Here is a 21,498-nt window from a genome sequence, read left to right as displayed (position 1 = left end):
ACTGCCTGGGTGTTAAACAGCTCCTGTGCGGAGCACAGAAAGGGCAATCTGTCCTGGGGGACATGGACACCCCTTACACAGCCCAGCGGAATTTACTGACATTCATTTCAACACATGGAAAATCTGGGAAGTTTGTGTCATTGGCGACAATATTTAGCCGGATGGAATTCTCCTCGATTTTGGGAAATTCTCTCACCCATCATCAGCATTGGGGGGAGTTCTGTTTTTATCGTTAAAATCTGACCGGAGACATTCAGGAGTGAAATTATGCAGCAATTTTATACATTAAAGTGTCGGAAAATGTGAATTCTCTCTGGGGATAGATATTGGGAACACTAACTTTCCAGGGTGACAATGTGCGGAGCCCAGTGGAATTTACTGACATTCATTTCCATCCAATGAAAATCTGAGTAGTTTCTGTCATTTGTGACAATCTCTCTACATGACGGCTGCTCCTGTTCTTGTGAGTAATTCATTGCGGGTGCAGTAAGTTTCTGGGATGGGTTGAGACTGTGTGTGAACCCAAGTCTTTCATTGTTACAAAGCGCACCGCTGCCACCTGCTGACGGAATCACAGTGCTGCAGGAAAGAAGTCCCCATTAAAAACGGCCCAAGAAGTGAGGAAGGTTCACAGATTCGATGGACCGAGTAGCCTCCTTCTGTGTTGTATCAGACTGGGATTGTTATATATTCTTAAACTTGGATCTGATCAAATCTAGATTAACAAATCACATTCAGTAAATCCCATTGTTTGGTGAGATGGTCCCTGACTATTAGTGAGAAAGATTATCAGGAGAATGTCACATTAATATTCACCATTCTGTGAGAAGGATTTACGCATTAAAATTCTGCAATAACTCAATATATGCTGCTATATTTAGTTGGCTTAGAAACCCGAAATTAAAACTATTTAAACATAAATTGGGCTAACAGGGGGATTTAACAACAGGAATCGTGGAGGACAAGTGATCAGAGAACTCAGGATCTGAACAGGATCGCTGTCAGTCTTGGTATCAAGACTGATACCAAGTGCAAGTGAACTCCAATCTACTGCACTCCTGGTTTGTCTGTTCATCTGATGAATATCTCAGTGGAATCTGTTCTGCTGGATGAAATGTTGGACATTAAACACTCCACGGATCTCATTCAGAGTCCCCAGAGGATCATAGAGTCACTGAACACAATAAAATCGACTGTGATCTCGATATGTTCCATCTAAACTCTGTTCTTATATAATTATTATTCCTCATTTACTGAGTTCACTGTTCACTGATGTCTTTGTTTCTAAAAGGACATCTACACTTCTGCCTTTCCAACAGCTGCTTATGCACAGCTCTGGTACTGCAGTGTTAGTTGTTCCTGACAGGAATTAGGAATGTTGCCATTCTGCCCTTTCCACCCTTTCAGCCTCAGCATTGAATTCAGAAACTTCAGATTCTAACCACCGTTACCATTCTGCTGTAAATATTAACACTGCTCTCGAACCATCTTATGCTTCTTCACCAGTCCCATTCCTCATTTTCTTATACTTTGTACCGTTACAGCTTTAGACATTTAACCTCTCCTGTCTTCCACCATTTCATAGAACTTCCCCTGTTGTTACTCTCCGCCCTTTGCCCCGACACTGTGCTTGCTGAGAAATTATTTACTCTGTAAAATATTCCAGTTCCAATGAAAGGCCGTCGACTTGAAAAGTGAATTCTGTCGCTCTCTCTATTGATGCTGCCTGATCTGTTGAGTGCTTCCTGTGTTTTATGTTTTATTACGGATTGGGTCTGTTAATGTCTGATATATAACTTTCACTCACTGCAGAGTAAATACCGTAACACAGCAGGGAGCTGAAGAGAACCGAGGCGGGATTCACCCAAAGAAATGTGACCTCAGCAATTTGAATGAGAAAGCGCTGAAACTCGCCATGGCTTCCAGCCACCAGGCGGAGAGTTCCACTCAGCTACTCTCAGAAATACGAATGTTCCATTCACAACTCCTCAGATGCAGCATCTTCAACAAGGAAGAATCTAACCAACGCCTCTTGATATTTAGCAGCGATGCTAAGTTCACTTTGGAAGCAAAAACAAGAAGGTAGATCACGACCTAAATGATGCAAATTGGGAGAGGGGAGTGTACAGCGGGACCTGGGTGGCCTTGTGCACCAGTCGCTGAAGGTAAGCATGCAGGTGCAGCAGGCCGTAAAGAAGGCAAATGGTATGTTGACCTTCATTGCGAGAGGTTTCGAATACAGGAGCAGGGATGTGTTGTTGTAATTATACAGGGCCTTGGTGAGGCCACACTTAGAATATTGTGTGCAGTTTTGGCCTCCTTTTCTGAGGAAGGATGTTCTGGCTCTCGAGGGAGTGCAGCAGATGTTTACCAGGATGATTCCGGGGATGGCGGGACTGATGTATGAGGAGACGTTGACGAGGTTAGGATTGTTTTCGCTGGAATTCAGACGAATAAGGGGGGACGGGGGCGGGGAGGGACTCATAAAGACTTATAAAATTCTAACAGGACTAGACAGGGTAGATGCAGGAAGGATGTTCCCGATGGTGGGGGAGTCCAGAACCAGGGGTCTCAGTCGGAGGGTTCAGGGTAGACCATTTAGGATGGAGTTGAGGAGACATTTCTTCACCCAACGAGTAGTCGGCCTGTGATAATTCATTACCACAGGAAGTAGTTGATGCCAAAACATTGAATGTATTCAAATAGCGGCTACATATAGCACGAGGGGCGAATGGGATCAAAGGTTATGGGGAGAAAGCAGGGTTAGGCTATTGAGTTGGACGATCAGTCATGATCGTGACGAATGGCGGAGCAGGCTCGAAGGGCCGAATAGCCTCCTCCTGTTCCTATCTTCTATGTTTCTCTTTCTATTGCCGGCGCTGAGTCCCGCACCATCAACAACCTCTGGTGTCATTGACCTGAAACACAGTTGGACGGATCAGATAAATATTGTGAAACAAGATCAGAGGCTGGGAATTCTGCAGTAGGTAACTCATCTGCCAAAGTCTGCTCATCCGATAAAAGGCACAAGTCAGGATTGTGAAGTGATATTCTCCATTTGCCTGGTAAAGTGCAACTCCAACAACACACGAAATTCGGCACCGTCCGGAACAGCGTATCATTGGCTGCATTATTTACCGGAGAGAATATCTGCACTGTTCATTGTGAATGTAAAAAAGGAAATTACTGCGGATACTGGGATCTGAAACCAAAAGAGAAAGTGCTGGAAAATCTCAGTAGGTCTGGTAGCATCTGTAAGGAGAGAAAAGAGCTGCCGTTTCGAGTTCAGATGACCTTTTGTCAAAACTGACAAAGCTGCATTGTGAATGTGCCGTTTCATTTTTATTTTCAGTATTAATGAGGAATATAACCATAGAATAGAATCATAGAGTCCCGACGGTGCAGAAGGAGGTCATTTAAACCTCCGTATTTACCTTACTAATCCCCCTGAAAACCACGCAGACACGGGGAGAATGTGCAAACTCCACACTGACAGTGACACGAGGCCAGAATTGTACTCAGGTCCCTCGCGCTTTGAGGCAGCAGTGCTAACGGCTGTGCCACCTTGCCGCTGTTATGAGTGCCGTTATCAGAGGAGAATCTGTGAGATTGACTGAGACGGGTGGTGCAGCTGCTCTGAGTAATTCATTGGGGCTGCAATAAGTTTCTGGGATGGGTTGAGATTCTGTGTGAAATCAAATCTTTCATTGTTACAAAGCGCACCGCTGCCACCTGCTGACACAATCCCGGTGCTGCAGGAAAGAATTCCCCATTAAAAACGGCCCAAGAAGTGAGAATACACGATCGGGCGATTGCACTTCTTCTGTCCTAAACTCAACCATCTTCAGTTACTTCATCAATGACCTTCCATCCATCATACGGTCAGAAATGAAGATGTTCGCTGATAATTACACAGTGTTAAGCACCATTCACAATTCCTCAATGACCAGTCAGTGGGGAAGCTCTCCCACTTTTGGTGCAAGTCCCCAAATATCAGTGCGAGGGTCTCTGGTGAGTTGTCTGGGTAGAATCTGCCTTTGCCACATCTGAAGACTCGGTGAATGCCAGGTCGTTGTTTTTGATTTAACCTTGTTAGACTTTTCCACCGCTGTTTGATATAACCGAGTGGTTTTCTGGGCCATTTCAGAGAGAAGAGTAAACAACAGTTCTCTGGACTTGGAGTCACAGGCTGGCCAGACCTGGTAAGGACGGCAGATTTCCTTCCTTGGAGAACAGTCTTGTTGTTTGATTGTCATTATTACAGAGACGAGCTCTTTATTCCAGATTTATTGAATGAATTGATTTAAATTCTCCAGCCGCTGCTGTGGGATTTGAACTCAGGACCCGAGAGCATCAACCTCGGCCTCTGGATTTCTACTGCAGGAGCATTACTGTCATTGCCGATGAGGTTTCTCGTTCAAGTCTCCACAACCAGGGGAAACATCCTCCCAGCATCAGCCCTTTGCAGCCCTTTAAGAATGTTATATTTCAATGAGATCACGTCTGATTCTTCTAAACTCTGTGTAATATCGACAGAATCGACACATTCCTTCTCATTGAGCACACCCCAGAAATCGACCTGCAGAACTTTGCTGGCACTGTCTCTAAGGCAATGACCTATTCCTTTAGGTAAGCTCTTCAGAACTGTACACAAACCTCCAGTGTGGTCTCAGCAAGGTTGTATAAAGTTGCTGACAGTATTTTTTATTCTTGTACTCGCAAAATTCTCAAATACAAATAAAACATGAGTTAACAGTGAACTCAGTAAATGACGAGTAAAATATACAAGGAGATAATTTTGATATATGTTCCGGGGTGAACGGTGCATTGACTAAACTTCCGTCTCCATTTCATTCTTTGTCTTGTCTCAGAAGGTATCCGAGCATGAGCGTCAAACAATTCGCTGCGCAGAGTGAATTTCAGCTGAATATTCATCAGAGGAAGTGACACTCGGAGTATAGCAGATTGGAGTTGATTTTCCCAATCCAAAATGTCCGTATAAAGATTGTGGAGATGCCGGCGTTGGATTGGGGTAAGCACAGTAAGAAGTCTCACAACACCAGGTTAAAGTTTATTTGGTAGCACAAGCCGCAAGCTTTCAGCGTGCTGCTCCTTCATCAGGTGGGTGGGAGTTCTGTTCACAAACAGGGCATATAAAGACACAAACTCAATTTACAAAAGAATGGTTGGAATGCAGTCTTTATAGGTAATCAAGTCTTAAAGGTACAGACAATGTGAGTGGAGAGAGGGTTAAGCACTGGTTAAAGAGATGTGTATTGTCTCCAGCCAGGACAGTTAGTGCGATTTTGCAAGCCCAGACAAGTCGTGGGGGTTACAGATAGTGTGACATGAACCGAAGAGGACACATGAGGACGGCCTTAACCAGGATCTTGGGTTCATGTCACACTATCTGTAACACCCACGATTTGCCTGGGCTTGCAAAATCTCACTAACTGTCCTGGCTGGAGGCAATACACATCTCTCTAACCTGTGCTTAACTCTCTCTCCACTCACATTGTCTGTACCTCTATGACTTGATTATCTGTAAAGACTCGCATTCCAACCATTATTTTGCAAATTGAGTTTGGGTCTTTATATGCCCTGTTTGTGAACAGAACTCCCACTCACCTGATAAAGGAGCAGCACTCTGAAAGCTTGTGGCTTGTGCTACCAAATAAACCTGTTGGACTTTAACCTGGTATTGTGAGACTTCTTACCATATAAAGATTGCCAGTGATCCTGTTCAATTCCTGAGTTCACCAATCACTTGTCCTCCACAATTATTGGACTTAAACCCTTCTGTAGGAACAATGATGACAATCATATTGGTTTTTGTGGTGCAAAATCAGAGTCAGCTAAACACTGCAGTACTTCCCAAAACTTACGCTTTAATAGCGAATCCTAATCCGTGTGTATTTTCCACATGGTTGTGGATATGAATGTGGGATTCTTTCGCTGCTCTTTCCCAATGATGATCATGGGACATATAATCAAAGAATCGGATTGAATGGAATCAATTTTCACGATGTGGATTTGATCAGAATAACGTCTAAGAGTACATAAGAATCCGAGAATGACCCAACACGGAGAAAGAACATTCGGCCCATCGTGTGGGACTGGACCCTCAAAGTCAAAGACAGTCCCCACTTTTTGGGCCGTTTTAAATGGGGAATTCTTTCCTGCAGCACTGAGATTCTGTCAGCAGGTGGCAGCGGTGCGCTTTGTAACAATGAAAGACTTGATTTCACACAGAGTCTCAACCCATCCCAGAACCTGACTGCACCCGACAGCAATTAATGATAATCTCAGGAGCATCCGCTATGAAGGAAAATACAGCAGTCACTTTAACCGGAGCCTGGCCCAAGGACAGTGGCGGATTAACAGTTAAAGTGGCTCAGTGCGCCGCTTCATTTGCGCCACACCCCCTTCCTCCGACCAGAAAAATCCCCCCCCCCCCCCCCGCCAACACCGAGGCACTCCCTAGTCCCCACCCCTCACACACTCTTCGCCCCCACCCCTCACACACTCTTCACCCCCACCCCTCACACACTCTTCACCCCCACCCCTCACACACTCTTCACCCCCACCCCTCACACACTCTTCACCCCCACCCCTCACACACTCTTCACCCCCACCCCTCACACACTCTTCACCCCCAGCTCTCACACACTCTTCACTCCCACCCCTCACACACTCTTCACCCCCACCCCTCACACACTCTCCACCCCCAGCCCTCACACACTCTTCACCCTCACCCCCCCCCACATACTCTTCACTCTCACCCCTCACACACTCTTCACCCTCACCCCTCACACACTGTCCTCCCCTCACACACTCTTCACCCCCACCTCGCCACACACTCTTCACCCACCCCTCACACAGTCTTCGCCCCACCACTCACACACCCTTCACTCTCACCCCTCACACGCTCTTCACTTTCACCCCTCACACACTCTCCACCCTCACCCCTCACACACTCTTCATCCTCATCACCCACACACTCTCCACACCACCCTCACACACTCTTCATCCTCGCCCCTCACACACTCTGCACCCCCACCTCTCACACACTCTCCACCCCACCTCTCACACACTCTTCATCCTCATCACCCACACACTCTCCACCCCACCCTCACACACTCTTCATCCTCACCCCTCACACACTCTGCACCCCCACCTCTCATACACTCTCCACGCTCACCCCTCACACACTCTCCACCCTCACCTCTCACACACTCTCACCCCTCACATAGTCTTTCAGAATCATTGGTCTTAACCAGAGCTGGAATTTCATTATGAAACAGAAAAACATGGATTTCAGATCATTACTTGCAGGATATGGACTATGGATTTAAGATAGAGATTAACCGCAATGTAACTAAATGTCTGAACATTTTCAAGGGGCTGAATGGCCTACTTTGGTCCTATGTTGAGATCTAGATGTCAATTCATTAGAAAAAAGAAAAAAACAGAACATGCTGAATAAAAGCAGCGGGTCCGGCAGCATCTGTGGAGAGAAGCAGAGTTCACGTTTCGAGTTCAATGTGACTGTAATTCAGAGTGAACCACTTCTAAAACATTGTTTCGGCCTCAACTCGAGTATTGTGGCAAATTCTGGGCACCGCAGTTTCGAGCATGTGAAGGCATCGGGTAGGGTGTAGAAAAGGATTTGTGAAATGGATCCATCAACGAGAATGTGCGAGCTTTCATTAGAAATGAGCATGCCATCCACTAAAACCTGCACTCTGGTTCTCTCTCTCTCTACAAATGAGTATTCGCAGAATTTTCTCTTTGAATACAGATTGGGAAACGGTATTGAGCTCTAAGATTCGTAGGGCTGTAAACCTGTACCGATGAGTTCAGACTATTGCACTGTTACTCTCTCCTGCAGCTCACGTTGCTTTCCTTTGACAGTGTACCTGGCTCTGTCCTGATCCAACACGCGGTTGCTTCCTTGTTGTCCTTTCATGGGCCGCCTGAGGCATTGATTAAATCGTCCACATTTTAACTAAACCGTGATTAAATCCACTTTTGTTGAATGCCAGAGAAGAGAATTCTTAATGTGACCAGCTGCCGTCCTCCGGCCGCTCCGGCCCGATTGCTGCTGTGAAAAGGTTTGTTTTGTTCTTTTTTGTTTTCAGAAACCACACTGTCCGTATTAAGTCTGTGTCGATGCTGATTTGCAACTTCTTCTGATCCGCAGCAGCCAAATAAGCCTAAAGTTCAGAGATATATATGCGCATTTTAAATATTCGTGCTTATTAAAAGTTTGTTAACTTACATTATTTTTATACAGAAGGAAAGCCTTTATAACTATATCTAGATTTTGAGTGTGTATAATAAAAACATATTGTTTTAACTATCATAAAATCTGGTTCTGATATAATTTGTAGTCATGCATATCGACTGTCCTGTACAGGCAGAACTGGAACTTCAAGATTTCATGCAGCTAAGGATTATAGAGAGCCACAACAAGAATTATATAGAGTTTAATGTAATTAAAGAAGGGTGAAGGGACTCCACAAATATCCCAGTCCTCGATGATGGGAGAGCTCAGAACATTAATGCAAAATACAAGGTGAAGCATTTGACACAATCCTCAGTCAGAAGCGTCAAACTTGGCCTCGCCCTGAGGTCCACAACATCACTTAAACCAGGTTTCAGCCAATATTATTCACTTCACATATCATCATGAAATGACTGAAGGAGCTGCGCTCATGCAGGCAACTCCGGAGTATTATAGCACAGAACCATTCAAAAGATATGGGTTAGAAAGAAGCCATTCAGCCCATCTTGTCTGTGCCGGCCAAACAAACAGAGGAAAAATAAACTAGCCGCTCATTTTAATCCAATTTTCCAACACCTAGTACATTGCCCTGCAGGTACAGCACTTCAGATGCGGATCGTCGAGTCATATGGTCATAGAATTTTACAGCACAGAATGAGGCCCTTTGGCCATTGTGTCTGCGCCTGCTATCAAGCACCGATCTATTCTAATCCCATTTTTCAGCACTTGGTCCGTAGCCTTGTATGCTATGGCGTTCGAGTGCTCATCTAAATGCTTCTTAAATGTTTTGCGGTTTCCAGCCACTATCACCATTTCATGTCGTGAGTTCCAGGTTTTCACCACACTCTGGGTGAAAAGGTTTTTCCTAAAATCCCCTCTAAATCTCCTGCCCTGACTTTAAATCTATGTCCCTAGTTATTGATCCCTCTACTAAAGGAGGGGGAGAGGCGGGAATTGGGGGGGGGGGGGGGGGGAGTTTCGTCCTATCTACCCTATATATGACTGTCATAATTGTGCACACATCGACCAGTTCCCCACCCCAACCACGCACCTCCCAGCCTTCTGTGCTGTAAGAAAAAAAAGTCTCTCCAACCTCTCTTCATAGCTGAAATGCTCCAGCACAGGCAACAACCTGGCGAATCTCCTCTGCACCTTCCTAGTGCGTGTGATGATGGATAGAATTCCAGATCCCCTTATTCTTGAGGAACAGGAGGAAGCTGTTGGTATTTCTTATGGATTCTAGATTGGATTGATGTAAACTGTAGTGAATTGGAGCTCAGGTGATTAAATGGAGCTGAGGGACAGATCAGTCATGATTGAATCAAAATTCGGAAAATCGCTGAATTAGAGAATGGCGAAAGAACAAAAGAAGAACATTTGGCCCTATTAGTCTGTGCTAGCTCTCTGCAAGATCAATGTCACTCGCCTGTTTTACCCCATTGTCCTGAAAATTCTTCTTCAGATAAAGATCCAATTCTCTTTTGAAGGCCCTGACTGTCTCTGCCTCCACCTCTCTCTCAGTCCGTTCATTTCAAGTCAGAAACATTGCCCCTTTATAAAAAGACTTTTCCCTCCTGTCACCTTTGATTCTTTAGAAATGTATCTGGACTCACAATGTAAATTATAATGCTTAATAATAGCCACAATATCAAAGGTTTTCATGGATAGAGTGTTTCGATAATATATTTAATAAATCATTACAGATTTCAGGGCCAATTCACTGATGCGTTCAGTGGTGAGACAGACCAGACAAACCAGAGATAAATGATAATTGTGACTCCACTAACATTCCAGTGCAGCAACTGAATTGTTTTTCCACTGGTTAAATATTATGTGTTAATGTCATACAAATCCAATCAGTTCACACATCATGATCAATACAGACAGACTGTCAAATCAGTATTCACAATAGTGTCACATCATTTTCTTTTTTTTTCATTCATATGTGGATTTTCCAGAATGTCAACCGAATTCTGTTGCTCTCTCTATTGATGCTACCTGACCTGTTGAGTGCTTTCTGTATTTTTTTTTTTACGGATTGAATCTGTTAATGTCTGATATATAACTTCCACTCACTGCGGTGTAAATACCGTAACACAGCAGGGAGCTGAAGAGAGCCGGGACGGGATTCACCCACAGAAATGTGACCTCAGCAATTTGAATGAGAAAGCGCGGAAACTCCCCATGGCTTCCAGACACCAGGCAATGAGTTTCACTGAGCTTCTCTCCGATATTAGATTTGAAGTGGGGATTTTCACTGATGATTGTACAGTGCTCAGTACCATTCACAGCTCCTCAGATACTGAAACAGTCTGTAGCTGGAACACATTCTGTCTTGGGATGATAAGTGGTCAGTAACATTCGCGTCACTCAAATTCCATCTTCAACAAGAGAGAATCTAACCAGCGCCTCTTGTTATTCAGCAGCATCGCCGGCGCTGAGTCCCTCACCATCAACGATGTGTGGTGGCGTTGACCAGAAACTTAGCTGGGCGGATCATATAAAAACTGCTGGACAAGATCAGAGGCTGGGAATTCTGCAGTAGGCAACACATCTGCCAAATTCTGCCCACCCTTTAAAAGGCACAAGTCAGGATTATGAAGTGATATTCTCAATTTGCCTGGTAAAGTGCAGCTCCAACAGCACACACGAAACTCGGCACCTTGCAGGACAACGTAACCCACTTCGTCGGCTGCAGGATTTACCGGAGAGAATATCTGCATTGTTCATTGTTAATTTATAGTGTCATTTTATTGGTGGGATTAATGAAGATAATAGATGAGTGCCGTTATCAGAGAACATTCTATGGGATTTAACTGTGACGGGTGCTGCTGCTGCTCTGAGTGATTCATTGCGGGTTCAGTAAGTTTCTGGGATGGATTCAGACTCTGTGTGAACTCAAGTCTTTCATTGTTACAAAGCGCACCGCTGCCACCTGCTGACAGAATCTCAGTGCTGCAGGAAAGAATTCCCCATTTAAAACGGCCCAAACGGGGGGAGGGGATCGAGACGAGGTGACTGGGAGCGAGGAACTTATCTCGCAAACAGAGAAGGGTTATAGACGGTGCAAGAGGGAGGATGGACGGGGGATAGAGAAGGGGAGAGCTCAGACTAAAGGATTGAGATGTGTTTACTTTAATGCCCGGAGCATAGTGAATAAAGGGGATGAGCTCAGAGCGTGGATCGATGCCTGGAAGTGTGATGTGGTGGCCATTACGTAGACTTGGATGTCTCAGGGACAGGACTGGCGACTACAGGTGCCGGGATTCAGATGTTTCAGGAAGGACAGGGAGGGAGGCAAGAAAGGGGGTGGAGTGGCAGTGCTGATCAGGGATAGTGTCACAGCTGTAGAGAAGGTGTATGCTGTGGCGGGATTGTCTACAGAGTCTCTGTGGGTGTAAGTTCGGAGTGGGAAGGGGTCGATCACTTTGCTGGGAGTTTTCTATAGGCCGCCCAATAGTGAGAGGGAGGTGGAGGAGCAGATAGGGAAACAGATCCTGGAGAGTTGCAATAATAGCAGAGTTGTTGTGATGGGAGACTTTAATTTCCCAAACATAGAACAAAGAAGAGTACAGCACAGGAAACAGGCCCTTCGGCCCTCCAAGCCTGTGCCGCTCCTTGGTCCAACTAGACCAATCGTTTGTATCCCTCCATTCCCAGGCTGCTCATGTGACTATCCAGGGAAGTCTTGAACGATGTCAGCGTGCCTGCCTCCACCACCCTACTTGGCAGCGCATTCCAGGCCCCCACCACCCTCTGTGTAAAAAACGTCCCTCTGATGTCTGAGTTATACTTCGCCCCTCTCAGCTTGAGCCCGTGACCCCTCGTGATCGTCACCTCCGACCTGGGAAAAAGCTTCCCACTGTTCACCCTATCTATACCCTTCATAATCTTGTATACCTCTATTAGATCTCCCCTCATTCTCCGTCTTTCCAAGGAGAACAACCCCAGTCTACCCAATCTCTCCTCATAGCTAAGACCCTCTATACCAGGCAACATCCTGGTAAACCTTCTCTGCACTCTCTCCAATGCCTCCACGTCCTTCTGGTAGTGCGGCGACCAGAACTGGACGCAGTACTCCAAATGTGGCCTAACTAGCGTTCTATACAGCTGCATCATCAGACTCCAGCTTTTATACTCTATACCCCGTCCTATAAAGGCAAGCATACCATATGCCTTCTTCACCACCTTCTCCACCTGTGTTGCCACCTTCAAGGATTTGTGGACTTGCACACCGAGGTCCCTCTGTGTTTCTATACTCCTGATGACTCTGCCATTTATTGTATAACTCCTCCCTACATTATTTCTTCCAAAATGCATCACTTCCCATTTATCCGGATTAAACTCCATCTGCCACCTCTCCGCCCAATTTTCCAGCCTATCTATATCCTGCTGTATTGCCCGACAATGCTCTTCGCTATCCACAATTCCAATAGATTGGAATATTCCTAGGGTAAGGGGATTGGATGGGGAGGAGTTCGTTAGGTGTGTTCAGGAGGGTTTCCTGACACAGCATGTGGACAAGCCTACAAGAGGAGAGGCTGTACTTGATCTGATACTGACCAATGAGCCTGCACAGGTGTCAGATCTCTCAGTGGGAGAGCATCTTGGGGATAGCGATCATAACTCTATCTCCTTTATGCTTGCATTGAAAAAAGAGAGGATCAGGCAAGCTAGGAAAGCGTTTATATGGAGTAAGGGGAAATAGGAAGACATAAGGCAGCAAATTAGAGGAGTAAATTGGAAGGAGGTGTTCTCGGGGAAATCTACTGAAGAGAGGTGGCAGTTTTTCAAGGAATATCTGTCTAAGGTTCTACAGGACAATGTTCCGAGCAGACAGGGAGGAGTTGTAGGTTAAAGGAACCGTGGTGCGCGAAAGCTGTGCAGGACCTAGTCGAGAAGGAAAGGAAAGCATACAAAAGGTTCAGAGAGCTTGGCGAAGATAGGGATCTAGATGAGTATACGGCTTGTAGGAAGGGACTAAAGAAGGAAATTAGGAGAGCCAGAAGGGGTCACGAGAAGGCCTTGGCAAGTAGAATTAAGGAAAACCCGAAGGCGTTCTATAAATATGTGAAGAGTAAAAGGATGAGACGTGAAGGAATAGGGCCTCTAAAAGGTGAAGGCGGGAAAATCTGTGCGGAACCAGTAAAAATGGCAGAGGTGCTTAATGAGTATTTTGCCTCGGTTTTCACAGAGGAGAAGGACATGGGTGGATGTACTGTGGGCTTGCGGTGGACTGAAAAGATTGAGTATGTGGACTTTAACAAAGAGGTTGTGCTGGAATCTTTGAATGGCATCAAGATAGATAAATTGCCGGGTCCAGATGGGATGTACCCCAGGTTACTGTGGGAGACGAGGGAAGAGATTGCAGAGCCTCTGGCGATGATCTTTGCGTCGTCGATGGAGATGGGAAAGGTGCTGGAGGATTGGAGGATTGCAGATGTGGTTCCTATTTTCAAGAAGGGGAATAGGGATAGCCCAGGAAATTACCGACTGGTGAGTCTAACCTCAGTGGTTGGTAAGCTGATGGAGAAGACCCTGAGGGACAAGATTTATGAGCATTTAGAGAGGTTTAGTATGCTCAAGAATACTCAGCGTGGCTTTGTCAAAGACAGATCCTGCCTTACGAGCCTGGTGGAGTTCTTCGAAAATGTGACTAAACACATTGACGAAGCGAAAGCGGTAGATGTGGTTTATATGGATTTTAGCAAGGCGTTCGATAAGGTCCCGCATGCAAGGCTTCTCGAAAATGTGAGAGGGCATGGGATCCAAGGGGTTGCTGCCCTGTGGATCCAGAACTGGCTTGCCCAAAGGAGGCAGAGAGTGTGTATCGATGGGTCTTTTTCTAATTGGAGGTCGGTCACAAGTGGTGTGCCCCAGGGATCTGTTCTGGACCCTTGCTGTTTGTCATTTTCATAAATGGCCTGGATGAGGAAGTGGAGGGATGGGTTGGTAAGTTTGCCGATGACACGAAGGTTGGGGGGGTTGTGGATAGTCTGGAGGGATGTCAGAAGTTACAGAAGGACATAGATAGGATGCAAGACTGGGCGGACAAGTGGCAGATGGACTTCAACCCAGATAAATGCATAGTGGTCCATTTTGGCAGGTCGAATGGGATGAAGGAGTTTAATATAAAGGGAAAGACTCTTAGTACAGTAGAGGATCAGAGGGACCTTGGGGTCCGGGTCCATAGGACTCTAAAATCGGCCCCGCAGGTGGAGGAAGTGGTTAAGAAGGCGTATGGTGTGCTGGCCTTTATCAATCGAGGGATTGAGTTTAGGAGTCCGGGGATAATGATGCAGCTATATAAGACCCTGTGCTCAGTTCTGGTCGCCTCATTACAGGAAGGATGTGGAAAAGATTGAAAGGGTGCAGAGGAGATTTACAAGGATGTTGCCTGGATTGAGTGGCATGCCTTATGAGGATAGGCTGAGAGAGCTCGGTCTTTTCTCCTTGGAGAGACGTAGGATGAGAGGAGACCTAATAGAGGTATATAAGATGTTGAGAAGCATAGATCGGGTGGACTCTCAGAGGCTTTTTCCCAGGGTGGAAATGGCTGCTACGAGAGGACACAGGTTTAAGGTGCTGGGGGTGGGGGGGCGGGGGGGGGGGGGGGTAGGTACAGGGGAAATGTTAGGGGGTAGTTTTTCACACAGAGGGTGGTGGGCGAGTGGAATCGGCTGCCGTCAGTGGTGGTGGAGGCAAACTCAATAGGGTCTTTTAAGAGACTCCGGGATGAGTACATGGGACTTAATAGCATGGAGGGTTATAGGTAGGCCTGAAAGGTAGGGATATGTTCGGCACAACTTATGGGGCCGAAGGGCCTGTTTTGTGCTGTAGTTTTCTATGTTTTTTAAGAAGTGGGGACGAGCTCTGAATGATCACAGACACAATGGGCCAAAGGGTCACTTTCCATTGCGAGATCATATTATGATTGTTATGTAATCTTGTATTTGGATCGGGCCAAATCCATATTTACAAAGTTATTTCAACTGAAAATTGTCCAATGAAAAGAGAATGAACAGACTCGGCCTCTATTCCCCAGAGTTTAAATGGGATGGGCTTTGACTCTGCCTTCCACTACCCCGGCCTGAATCTCTGGGAGGATCTTCCTGTCCCCCCGTCATCCTTTTCCGACACTGGGTAAAATCTCCCTATTTCACTAAGAAATTGCTAGGCCGCTGAATCTCCCCTGGCACCTCAACTTGGGGATGAAGTGAAGATTCTTTCCCGATGTGTTTTGGACAGAAAGGATCTGAACAGAAGAATAACAACACGAATATAAGGTGCGTTTCACCGACTCACCAAACCTCCTCGACAACTTCCAAACACGCGAGCTTTACCACTGAGAAGAAAGAGAACATCAGACACAGGGCGGACACCATTAGCTGCAAGTTCCCTCCAAGCCACACACCATCCTGATTCACAGAGAGATTACCGTCCCTTCACTTTCACTGAGTCCGATTCCCTCAGAACATTTTTTTTATTTGTCGCTGGCTGGCCAGTATTTATTGCCCATTCTTAGTTGCCTTTCAGAAGGTGGTGGTGAGCTGCCTCCTTGAATCGCTGCAGTCCATGTGCTGTGGGTTGACCCACAATGCCGTTAGGGGGCGAATTCCAGTATTCTGACCAGATGAACAGCTCCGGTTACAAAAGGCGGTTCGCTACCAGCTGGGGAGGCCGTGGCGCAGTGTTATTGTCACTGGACAAGTAATCCAGAGAGACAGGGGAATGTTATAATATAGGACACATTGGAGATGGATTCAATGCTTTCGCAGTGGATTTTCTCAGCCTCCGTTTCCCTGTGACCCTCTGCGAGTCGAAGGAGGTGCGGTGAGAGATTTGTTCCCCAGTGTAAATCACATCGCGATATTCCGCAGAAGAACCGACAATCCGAGTGCAGCAGATTGGAGCGGATTTGTCCAAGTCTGGGTTTTGATACCAAGGCTGACAGCGATCCTGTTCACTTCCTGAGTTCACCAATCATTTACTCTCCCCCGTTACTGTCCTCAAAGACTTTTGTTGAGACAACAATGACTTATTTTTAATCAAGTTGTTTTTTTTTAGCTCAATTGATAGGCAGATAAATATTACAGCGCATATTATACCTTAACCATTCATGAAAAAGCCGATTGTGTGTATATTTCCCACCTAATTGTGGATTCTGTTGCTATTCTTTCTCAATGGTGGCCACGAAATGTATCAAACAATGAGATTGAACCATCTCAATTGTCAGAATGTAGATTTGATCAAATCTGAGTGTATGGTTACACAAGAATCAATGGATGAGCGAACACAGGAGACCATTCGCCCTCATCCTGCCTGTGACCCTTCAGGGACAGTCCTCACCTCTTGGGCCGTTTTTAATGGGGAATTCTTTCCTGCAGCACCGAGATTCTGTCAGCAGGTGGCAGCGGTGCGCTTTGTAACAATGAAAGACCTGACTTCACACATCGTCTGAACCCATCGCAGAAATTTTAAAGTTTATTTATTACTGTCACAAGTAGGTTTACATTAACACTGCAATGAAGCCATTGTTGAAATCTCCTAGTGACCACACTCCAATATGGGTACACTGAGGGAAAATTTAGCATGACCAATGCTAATGACCAGCACGTCTTTCGGACTGAGAGGAAACCGGACAACCTGGAGGGAATTCACACAGACACGGGGAGAACGTGCAGACTCTGCACAGATAGTGACCCAAACCGGCAATCGAATCCAGGTCCCTGGCGCTGTGAGTCAGTTGGGCTAACCTGCACCAGCCCTGAATTACTCACAATTACAGGAGCTGATATTATGTAGGAAAATGAAGCAAATATTTTGCACCCAGCAAAATCCCAAAGTGAGAGATTATTGGGATGAACATTTTATCTTTATTTGGTTCGTGCTGTTTGATAGAGGAACTCCCCTGCTCCTCTTTACCAGGGGATCTGAACACCCACTTGAGGCAGAGGTGGTGTTGGTTGAACATCTCACCAGATTGACTGAGCTGGTGTAGAAAGAAAGCAACAGGAGCAGACAATTCAGCCACTGGAATCCCTTCCGCCTTTCAATTAGATCAGACTACAGGCAGAGTTCAAACGGAGAAATGTGAAGTGATTCATTTAGTTAAGAAGAACACAGAGAGACAAGATAAAATAATGGATCCAATTCTAAGTTTAAGTTTATTTATTCGTGTCACAAGTCGGCTTACATTAGCATTGCAATGAAGTTACTGTGAAAATCCCTTGGTCGCCACCAAGGGACCAGAATTTAGCATGGCCATTGCATCTAACCAGCATGTCTTTCGGTCTGTGGGAAGAAACCAGAGCACCTGAAGGAAATTCACGCAGGCACGGCGAGAAAATGATAACTCCATACAGACAATGACCAAGCTGGGAATCAAACCAGGGCTCTGACGAAGTGTTATTCAGACTCAACATTTGCCTCCATTCTCTCTCCACAGATGCTGTCAAACCTGCTGAGATTATCCATCATTTTCTGGTGTTCAGGCAAATGGTTGTTTGCCTTCATTGTCAGGGGGCTCGAGTACAGGAGCAATGATGTCTTACTGCAGCTGTACAGGGCCGTGATGAGACCACACCTGGAGTATTGCAGCCAGTTATAGTTTCCTTACCCACCGCAGGACAAAATGGCAGATCCAGGCTCTGACTTAAGCTAAGGCCATCTAGGACTGAGACTTATAGTGGTCTCTGAGGTTGAAGGGTCTGGAGTGGTTGCCCTTCAGAAACACACAGTGCAGGTGAGGGACACTCAGTGAGTGGACTACGATGTTATTTCCAAATACATTGGCATGAATATGGGTTTATGATGTACGAATGATGTTCCTGCTCCTGTCCAACCAGGAGCAGGAACATGACCATCCATCAATCTGCATGGAGCAGCAATTTCAATGGGTCAAATGTTGTTCCTCCCTGTGGGCCCATCTATCCGGTTCTGCCTGAAAGAGCTCTCTGCCAGTTCCCATTGGGGGCAGGTGTCACGGTGACATGTGTATCCCTGGTGAGTTTAGATTTGATATTGTTTCCAAGCTGCTGTACACACAGACTTTGTGAGTGCATGGTTGAAATCACAATTCTACTGGAAGGTGTCTGAGGCTGTGGGGGAACAGAGCTGTGCAGGTCCTAATGTGTGCATTTAGCATCAGGACTCTGCATTGTAACATAGTTTGGCACAGGCAAAGGATCAAACACACAGCAGGGAAGACAGTAACGAGTGAAATTTAATTCTGCTTTCATAAATCAAGTTATGAGAGGAAAACAACACCCATAAAAAAATTCAAGGCCTTCCAGCCAAGAAAGGATGGAAAAAAAAGACAAATATATCAGCAGCTTACTCTGCCTGGAATCTGGGAGCTATCAGATTGACATGGGTCTGTCTGCCACATCATTCCCCTGATATCGACCCTGCGTGTGGCTCAGTGACATCCTGGCCCCTGGGAGATCCATCCCCTTTATCAGAGTCATCATTGGAGACATCTCGCTCCCTCATGTCTCCCTCAGGAAAAACATTTCCGCTCTGTGGCACGAGGTTGCGCAGGGTGCAGCAGACAATGATGATCTGGAACATTCTCTGTGGTGAGTATTGGAAGGCCTGCCTGAGCAGCTCAAACATCTGAACCTCATCTTAAGCAGCCCTGTTACTGCTCAATCTGGACCCTGCTGGAGGGATGTGCATTATGCTGGTTGCCCTCAGCAGCATTCTGCGGACAGTGAACTGGTGTCATCAGCCATGTTTTCTACACTGTCCCTGGGAACCAGCCCTATAATCTCCGTGGTCCGTTAAAACCCGGTGACACCTGGGAGTTGCCAAGATTGTCTGAAACGAGACGCTCCTGTGTTTAGACCAGTGATCAGCATTGCTGTGGACCCTGTCCGTCAGAATCTTGATCTTTGAGGCTCTGCTGCCTCTTACTGTTCAGGCCATTGATCCTCCTGACACTGTCAATCTGTGACAAACCTTCCTTCTCTTCATCCGATTTTTTTTTTTTTTCTCTCACTTACCTTATAAGTACTCGCCTCGGGGTATCGGCCTCAGTGTTCCTCTGGGAGCGGACCTGCGGGGTGGAGACTGTGAGCGGTGAGAGAGAGAGCGCGGACTGTGAGTAAATTCTGGGTTTTTTTTTGTCTAATTTTCGGGAGGTTTTTTGTAATTAACGGAAACCGGAAGGCCGCATCGCGAAGCCTGCCGGTAGCTGTAGTTTTTTTTTCTCTCGGGCCCCTAGCCCTATAAATTGGTGCAGAGGAGATACCCGATCCTCTACACTGGTAGAGGATCCCACCCTTCCATCCTCCTCTAACCTAATTATAAGTGTGGGGAAGTTTTTTGTTTTCTTTTTTTCTTGCTGGTAATGGCTTCAGGGATGGCAGTTCAGGCAGTATGCTGCATCTCCTGTGGGATGTATGTGGTGAGGAAATCCAGTAGTGTTTCAGGAGATTTTAGTTGTAAGAAGTGCATTAGATTGCAGCTTCTGGAGGAGCGTGTAAAGGAGATGGAGGGGGAGTTAGAGGAACTCCGCATAATTCGGGAGGCGGAGGTGGAAGTTGATAGGAGTTATAGAGAAATAGTAACTCCTAGAAATGAGGCTTGGGTCAATGCCAGGAGGAGGGGTAAGAAGCAATCGGGAAGACAATCCCCTGGGGCGGTTCCCCTCCATAATAGGTTTTCGGTGCTGGAGGCTACAGTTGAGGAGGAATCAACTGAGCATAGAGAGCAGATCTCTGGGGGTGAGCCGAGTGAGAAAGCTCAGGTGGTTAGGGGCTGTAAAAGACTGGGCCTTGTGATTGGGGACTCCACAATTAAGGGGACAGATAGGAGGGTCGGAACTAAAGGTAGGGACTCAGGGTTGGTGTGTTGCCTACCAGGGGCTGGGGTCCGGGATGTGTCTGACAGGGTATTCAGGACTCTTAGGGGGGAGGGAGATAAACCACAAGTTATTGTCCATGTGGGGACACACGACATAGGGAGGATAGGGGAAGGGGATATTAGGCAGGGATTTATGGAGTTGGGGTGGAAACTAAAGGCCAAGACTGACAGAGTGGTTATCTCTGGACTCTTGCCTGTACCACGGGATAGTTTAGAGAGGAATAGGGAGAGGGAAGGTTTGAATTCATGGCTGAGGGGATGGTGCAGGAGGGAGGGGTTCAGGTACTTAAGCAATTGGGGCTCGTACTGGGGAAGGTGTGACCTCTATGAGAAGGATGGTCTACACCTTAATCAGAAGGGGACCAATATCCTGGGGGGTAAATTTGCTAAGGCCATGCAGGGAGGTTTAAACTGATTCGGGGGGGGGGAGGGATCCTGAGTAGTGGGGCTGAAAGTGAGGGATGCATGGATGGGGACTGCAATGCACGGCATTGCAGAGGTGGGGTGGAGCAGGGTTTGAAATGTGTATACTTCAATGCCAGGAGTATTCGCAATAAAGTGGGTGAACTTGCAGCGTGGATCAGTACCTGGGACTTCGATGTTGTGGCTATTTCAGAGACATGGATAGAGCAGGGGCAGGAATGGATGCTGCAGGTCCCAGGGTTCAAATGTTTTAGTCGAAGTAGGGAAGGAGGTAGAAGAGGGGGAGGGGTAGCATTATTGGTCAGAGATTGTATCACAGTGTCAGAGAGGAGGTTTGATGAGGACTTATCTGTTGAGGTAGTATGGGCGGAGATTAGAAATAGGAGAGGAGAGGTCACCCTGTTGGGAGTCTTTTATAGACCTCCTAAAAGTTCTAGAGAGGTTGAGGAAAGGATTGCGGAGTCAATCCTGCTTAGGAGTGAAAGTAATAGGGCAATTGTTATGGGGGATTTTAACTTGACTAATATTGACTGGAATTGTTATAGCTCTAGCTCGTTAGAGGGGTCAGTTTTTGTTCAAAGCGTGCAGGAAGGTTTTTTGACTCAGTATGTAGACAGGCCAACTAGAGGTGAGGCTATATTGGATCTGGTGCTGGGAAATGAGCCAGACCAGGTGCTAGACTTGGAAGTTGGTGTGCATTTTGGTGATAGTGACCACAATTCGGTTACGTTCACCTTAGTGATGGAAAGGGATAGGCATGAACCTCGGGCCAGTGGTTTTAGCTGGGGGAAGGGTAATTATGAGGCTATTAGGAGAGAATTAGGAAACATAGGTTGGACTAGGAGATTACAGGGACTGGGAACGTCCGACATGTGGAGTTTTTTCAAGGAGCAGCTACTGCGAGTCTGTGATAGGTATGT

Source organism: Mustelus asterias, unplaced genomic scaffold (genome assembly GCF_964213995.1).
Source record: "Mustelus asterias unplaced genomic scaffold, sMusAst1.hap1.1 HAP1_SCAFFOLD_615, whole genome shotgun sequence".
NCBI classification, from domain to species: domain Eukaryota; kingdom Metazoa; phylum Chordata; class Chondrichthyes; order Carcharhiniformes; family Triakidae; genus Mustelus; species Mustelus asterias.
The sequence above is the reverse complement of the archived record's forward strand: the minus strand, read 5'-3'. Positions refer to the sequence as shown.